The 7242-nt window shown below is 42.8% G+C and overlaps 1 protein-coding gene across 1 annotated transcript in view; it reads left to right on the top strand.

Moving 5' to 3' along the window:
* The first annotated feature begins 1354 nt into the window (after window positions 1-1354).
* ETS1 (ETS proto-oncogene 1, transcription factor) overlaps window positions 1355-7242 on the top strand; it is a 128549-nt gene continuing 122661 nt past the window's right edge. The window contains exon 1 of the mRNA XM_067751550.1: window positions 1355-1384. The gene's annotated coding sequence lies outside the window, so the exon portion shown is untranslated. The remainder of the gene's footprint in view (window positions 1385-7242) is intronic.

Here is a 7242-nt window from a genome sequence, read left to right as displayed (position 1 = left end):
TGAAGGACACTTACTATATTTTCACAGTTTTTCAAAGTTGAGCCTCTGTGTCTTCATTAGAAAGGGAAAGGAGTCAACCATGGCACATTTTAACTCCCATCCATTGCTCAAAGTAAATGGAAACTTTTAGGATAAAAGCCTTAAATTACAAAGCCAGATACTGACTTTCCAAAAAAAAAAATTCTGTAATGAAATAATCCTATTCAGAGAAATGATATTATACTGTAATATTCTTACCACGGTTCTGAACATGTGGATATAAAGTGCTGTATATTTTCACCTAGAACAAGATTTTCACATTGTTTATATTTTCTCTAAATGAGGAATATATGAATGTTTCTGCCCTTTTATTCCTGCACCAGGGACTAGGAATCAGAGTCACTACAACTAATCTATTTTAGAGATCACCTAAAGCCAGACTTAATTTTCAGAATCCTCAGCTCTCATTTTTGTTGTTGTTGTTGTTGTTGTTGTTTTTTGCGGTATGCGGGCCTCTCACTGTTGTGGCCTCTCCCGTTGCGGAGCACAGGCTCCAGACGCGCAGGCTCAGCGGCCATGGCTCACGGGCCCAGCCACTCCGCGGCACGTGGGATCTTCCCGGACCGGGGAACGAACCCGTGTCCCCTGCATCTGCAGGCGGACTCTCAACCACTGCGCCACCAGGGAAGCCCCCCAGCTCTCATTTTTGAGAGAGTTAATTCTTCCTTAGAATTAAGTTTTTTCCTTAGGAAACATCACACTTCACATCACGTTATTGTTTTTAGAGATAAGCCAGGTTACTAGAGATAAGCCCAGCAGGTGATGGGGTGGTAGACAGTCTGCTCTCTGAGTCTTTCCTGCCCTGAGGCTATAGCCCTCTCCTGACCCCTGACCTAGGTTAAATGAGGGCTCGGAGGAGAAGGTCAAAGAAATGTGAGTCATGAATATTCAAATATTCAGTAGAGGGTAAATCTAAAGCAATGGCAAAGGCTGAAACACGAGTTATCCCACTGAGGGAATTCTCTTTTGCTCGTCTCCCTCCCGGCTACTTTCGGTGGCTGAGTTACATTTAACAGAAGGGTAATTTCAATGATATAAATTAAGGCTGTGATCCGGTGTTACCTTAACCAGTAACATGATTTGCTTTTCCATCTAGACCACAGAGCCTGTCCTAGTGGCTGCCTCCATGGAGTCAGGGGCCAGTGGAACACTGCCTTTTTTCCAGCTTTTCTGGGCTTGACCACACCCCCTAATTTAAGGAGGCAGCTCTATTAGAAACATTATGGTCTTTGCATCCTCTTTAGCCTCCGAGCAGAGGATTCCCGCAGGTAGTTGGAAAGAGACCACAGACATTGAGGGAAGCTCACTCAGGACCTACTCTTCACCCAGTTTCTCCGGCAAAGTGGTAAGTGGGGTGTGAGTTTCTGCCTAAAACTTTGCAGTCCGTTTTCCTTTTCCTTTTTTTTTTTTCATTTGGTGGAATTAACCGGTAAACTGATGGGGACTTTCAGGATACAAGCGGCTTTCTCTTTTCACATTTTTCTGTATTTTCAATTCAATTGTTTAATAACCATTTTCAAAAATACTTCCTAACCTTGTTAGAGTAGTCTGAAATCAAGACCTTTTCTCTCTCTTCCCTGTTTTGTAAGAGCAAAAGCATATGCACGTTTTAGGCACTCGCCGAGCACTTGTCAGAAACTGAATTTTCTTCACATATTGGAGCCCTTCCAAAGAAATAAAGCTGTTGTTAAATGTTGACATTTCTTTCCTTTCTTCTCTTACACTCCTAGTGAGCCATTGTTTTACTTTTAAATTTTTTTAAATTTTTATTTTAACCTCAGTAGCTTAATTAATTGCCCTTATTTTGAGGAAATTGCTACGGATTTGAGGTCAAACTAGCCTTTTTGGTGTTTTTCCCTGTCCTGTGACTCACAGTTTTCCAAGGGACTGTACTTTTCCCTTGGGACTTGTACCTGAGGCAGGGGGATTCTGAAAGTCAAGGAGGGTCATTTTTACCTCCACCACAGAGCTTGAATCCTTGGGCAACACTATGGACAAGCAGGGGGTGTGGAGGGCCGCTCTCCTGCATGGGTTATTTTATATCTGGCAATCTCACTTTGTTGGGGGCTTTTCCTCTGCTATTAAAACATCTCTGTTACCCCCTTTTAAAGTTGCATTTCATGTAGGCGAACTATTCAAAAGATGCTGGGTTACCAAGATCAAGGCATTCGATTGCAGGTTTTCCTTATTACCTTTTGGGTAAGATTTTTGTTTTTTGTAAGTCACAAGGCCATTTTCCCTCCTACTTCATACCATTACCGTGCAACTGAAAAGAGAGATATTTGTTAAACAACAGGAAATCCAGGTTCTAAAAACGGTAACTCTGATAGCTCCATTTCATCTGTAAAATGCCTAGCGCTCTGACTCTTTCAACAACTATGGTTCTGGATGGCAGCACCTGCCTTCTTTTTATCTAAAGAGAAACCCCTTTGCTTCTGCAGGCGTGGGCCGGGCAGGGAGGGCTCTGGGTGGCCACTATCACTGTGGAGATTCTTCCTTACGTCTTGTTTCTGAAGGGAGGGGAGGGAGAGCTAATGAGTTAATGTCTGCAAAGTGCTTTGAAGATGAAAAGACCTTTTCATGTGTTCTACATTGTAGTTATTAATATTAATATTTGAAGAAGCGTGCTGCTTCTAATTGTAAATCAACATCCTTGCCAACTCAGTAGTGAAAAAACAAACAGTGCAGGCGGCCAGGCAGCCTCTTCCGTCCTGGTTCTGCCGCTGAGGATGTACGTGGGAAGCTGAGGGCCTGACTACAGAGAGGGCATCTTTGCCTTACCGGCTCCTTACACCGAGGTGCTAGTTTGTTAGAGGTGCGAAGAGGTCCAAGAGTAGAGCCTAGGGGAGGGTGGGTAACAGGGTGTAACCCTTCAACATGAGTCGGCTGTGACCTTGGAGAACGGGTTGACAGCATGGATCTGGGCCAGTTCCCTGCCTCAGATGATAATGGAGTTCAAAGGAGATGAGGGTCAGAACTGGCACCAGCTCTGGCTTTGGAGTAAGGAAAGTAGAGTGTGCTTGGGTTCTGTTAGAGACTGTCTTTGGAACTGAGAACAAGTTATTATTTTTTCGGTACGGGCCTCTCCCGCTGCGGAGCACAGGCTCCGGACGCGCAGGCTCAGCGGCCATGGCTCACGGGCCCAGCCGCTCCGCGGCATGTGGGATCCTCCCGGACCGGGGCGCGAACCCCTGTCCCCTGCATCGGCAGGCGGACTCTCAACCACTGCGCCACCAGGGAAGCCCAGAACAAGTTATCTGACGTGACTGTGCCTTATTTTCTTCATCTCTGAAATGTGAATAATGAAAGAAATGTGAATAATGATTTGTGCTCCACCTATCTCATGAAGATGAGAGAATAGTTGTAAATAGCATAGAGCTTTGAAGAATAGAATACTGCCAATAAGGCTGAGGGACAGTCTGAAGTAACATTGTAACAAATTGGGTGTGTGGGTGCAGGTGCCCAGGGAGGGTGAGTTGGAGGGCAAACAAATGCTCTGGAAACAAGCAGTTGCCACAGCCATTTCCCTTGTTGATTGCCTCAAAGTGTTTGCTTGATTTCTTACTGATTAAAGTTTGCCATTCCTCATGGTTTTATTGATTGGTGATCAGATCTGTTTTCCACAACAATGTTCCTTCTCTAATTACCCACTCAAAACTCCCACTTCTGCATCAACCAGCAGAAGGGAGCTGGAGCATCCTTTCTCCCTCCCCCCTTCCCTCCTCTCCCTCCTCTCCCCCTTCCCTCCTCTCCCTCCTCTCCCTCCTCTGTCTCTCTCTTTCCTTCTTTATGGGAATTAAAATGTACTTAGTATTTGAGCAAAATAAATGTGGTGAACAGCAAGTTAGTGGCATTTGAGGGGAATCCTGTGAGGTCTTGCAATCCTGGGCCACCTTAGGTATGAAGACAACTCATTCTTTTGCCCTTCATCTTCTTTGTCCCTGCTCTACTGAAAATGTAGCTTTAGGGAACTCAAACTTTTTAATCTAGATGATTCTCTGGATATAATACCTGGTCTTCTCCACTCCACCCAAGGAAGGACGCTCATCCCCGAAGTTTACTGAGCACTTGGTATGTTTCAGGGCCCTTGGTGCTTTGCATGGGTTCCTTCTTTAATCTACAATGAAGTCTGTGAGGTGGGCTGTCTTGTTATCCCCATGTAGCAGATGAGGACTCCGAGGTTTGGTGCCATGAACGACTTGGTTGGTGGTGGGACTTGATTAGAAGCAAAGGCATGTGAGTTCAGAGCTGTGGCTGGAGTCATATCTCATAGGAACCTCAGTAGCTTTGAGGCACTTACACAAATTTAGGCTAAATTTTTCTGCTTAGAGTGATGGTTTGCTTATCTGGGAGAATACCGTGGCTTAGGCCAATTTTCCAAAGGGGAATCTGTGGATTAATGATTCATTGTTAGAAAGACACAGACTCTGAAGAAAGGCTACAAGGTCAGGTTGATGGGATTAGCAAATCTATCCCTTAATGGGACAGATATTGATTGAATTTCTCCCTTGTGCCCAGCCTCGTGGGGTGCTGTGACAGACACAGAAGGAGAAATATATGTTTCATTTTAAAAAAGAATCAACATAATTTATTTTAGGAGGCAAGATGTTACCTGAAAAGAGATTAAAAATAAAAGATAATTGTTAAGTGATGTGATGCAGTCTGTGAATGCTTTGGGAGAGCAGATGGAAAAGAAAAAGTTACCTAGGGCAGTGAGGGAAGGATACTTTTTGATCAATTTTGATTCTCGGAGAAGAGGGTAGATTCCATATTCCTGCTGACCACGTGCTGGTGTGCTGCATCCAGAAAACAGAGGGCACAGTTTGGACAGTACTTACTAGAATGAAGTCAAGCAGCAAACTTTTAGTGAAGATGTCAAGAAAATATTCTCAATGAGGGAAATGCAATCTGTATTTTCAAGAGATGTGGGAAAGTAGAAACTCCCAGGGTTTTAGTCTTTTGTGCATTTTTAAAATGTGTTAACTTTTCATTTTGAAATAATTTTAGGTGCATAATGAGTTGCAAAACATAGTACAAAGAATTTCCAAAAGATTTAAGTCCCTTAAAATTGTGAAAAATATAGTGCCTTTTGGTGCTCTCCAGTGATCCTTAATCCAAAAGGTTTCCTCTCGGTAGGGGTAGGGGAAGAGCAGTGATGCCAGTTTCTTGACATAAGAGGTGAAATAACTCAAACCCTGGCTTCTTAGGAAAGGCAGGAAGCCTTGTCAGATGCAGCCATTACCTGGCACGTGGCTTGAGAGGTGGGCACGGGTGCTGAGCTGCACATTCTCCCTGGCTGGGCTTGTGTCGCAGCTAAGATAAAAATCAAACCTCTGCTCAGCGTGTGGCCCGGATTCTTCTTGCCTGTTCCTCGGTGGCCTCTGCCATCCAAACACCTTCTTGTTATAACCACTCATGAATTTAACCAAGTGATCCAGACGCTGCCTCGCTACTCAAAATGAGCATGTCCGGGTATCCTGTTGGAAGTGCAGACCGTCAGGCTGGCTGTACCTCAGACCTGCTGGGTCAGTCTCTGCCTTGTAACCTGATTCTCAGGTGATTCCTACATGATTCCTATGCAAATCAGTTTGGGAAGCACCGTTCTAAAGAAAAAGAAGAAAACAAAACAAAACAAATTTAAACAAAACCCAACAAACAAATCCTCTCGCAATATTTTCCGTTGCAGCTTATAACTTCCTTATATTTATATCTAGTTGCCAAAGTGTTACTCCACGGAAGATTCACATTTCTATCAAAAAGATATCGGGTTATCTCAGGAAGCTGCAATATTTCCCCATATGTGCTATGCAATCTTTCAATGAGTTTGCTCCTCACTGTAAGAAGAATGCTTACTTCTTGGTTTTAGGCATAACAATGGTACAAACAGACTGCCATTCAATAGAAATTGTGGCACTTTTCTCCTGTGAATTTCTTGATTAGGCTACTCAACCTATGATTATGGAAGGGAATCCTTTTTTGATTATTTAAATGCAAGTCTTTTAGAAAAAGAGGTAAGGGATATAGGCTATCTGGGTTCTGGTTCTAATATCTGAATAAATAACCTCTGCCACTTTGGGCAGTAAAATAATAATGAATAAAAACCACTATGACTGTTAATTAGTCAATGCTTACTAATGCCAGGCACTGTGATAAAATAGCAACAACAATAATAATAACCATTATTTATTGACCATTTTATCATGTATAAAGTAATATGCAAGGGTTTTATTTTCTCTAACCCTCCTCAATAATTCTGAAAGGGTTGGTATCATTATCTCCATTTTAGAGTTGAGGAAATTAAGACTTTGTGAGATAAAGAAATTTGCCCATGACCCACACTCAGTAAGGAACTCCCGGTCAATGCATAGGCTGTCACCTGGAGTTCTTTATCATTCTGCTAAACACTTAACCTCTCTGGGCTCAGTTAACACATATATATGGAATCTAAGGAAAAAAAAAAAAAAAAAAGGTCATGAAGAACCTAGGGGTAAGACGGGAATAAAGACACAGACCTACTAGAGAATGGACTTGAGGACATGGGGAGGGGGAAGGGTAAGCTGTGACGAAGCGAGAGAGTGGCATGGACATATATACACTACCAAACGTAAAATAGATAGCTAGTGGGAAGCAGCCTCATGGCACAGGGAAATCAGCTCGGTGCTTTGTGACCACCTAGACGGGTGGGATAGGGAGGGTGGGAGGGAGGGAGGTACAAGAGGGAAGACCTATGGGAACATATGCATATGTATAACTGATTCACTTTGTTATAAAGCAGAAACTAACACGTCATTGTAAAGCAATTATACTCCAATAAAGATGTTAAAAAAAGAAAAAAAGAAAATGGGCAGATTTCATGAGATTTTTCCAATTCCCAAATTCATTGACTTTACAAAATCCCTCTTTATATAAGTATGCCAGGAAGCTGTTTAGCAGTATGCTGGGAAATTTGAAACTTACAGTTTGGGCAATAGAACAAATGAAACCTCACTGTGAAAAATGACCATCAGACATAGTGCAAGAAGTTGCTCGCTGGATTTGAGAGAGTTCTGGCAGCTGGTGTGCTTTAGTTCAATGTTAAAGGGCATTATTAAAACTCTCCTGGCACCATTCATTCTCTCAATAGCTATCTCTATATTTAGAGCATCTCTCAGTTTTGTGGAGAGCTTCTTAAGACCCAGAACCATATCTAAATTCTAGATTATA

The sequence above is a fragment of the Pseudorca crassidens genome, chromosome 9, assembly GCF_039906515.1.
Source record: "Pseudorca crassidens isolate mPseCra1 chromosome 9, mPseCra1.hap1, whole genome shotgun sequence".
Classification (NCBI taxonomy): domain Eukaryota; kingdom Metazoa; phylum Chordata; class Mammalia; order Artiodactyla; family Delphinidae; genus Pseudorca; species Pseudorca crassidens.
The sequence above is the reverse complement of the archived record's forward strand: the minus strand, read 5'-3'. Positions and strand labels throughout refer to the sequence as shown.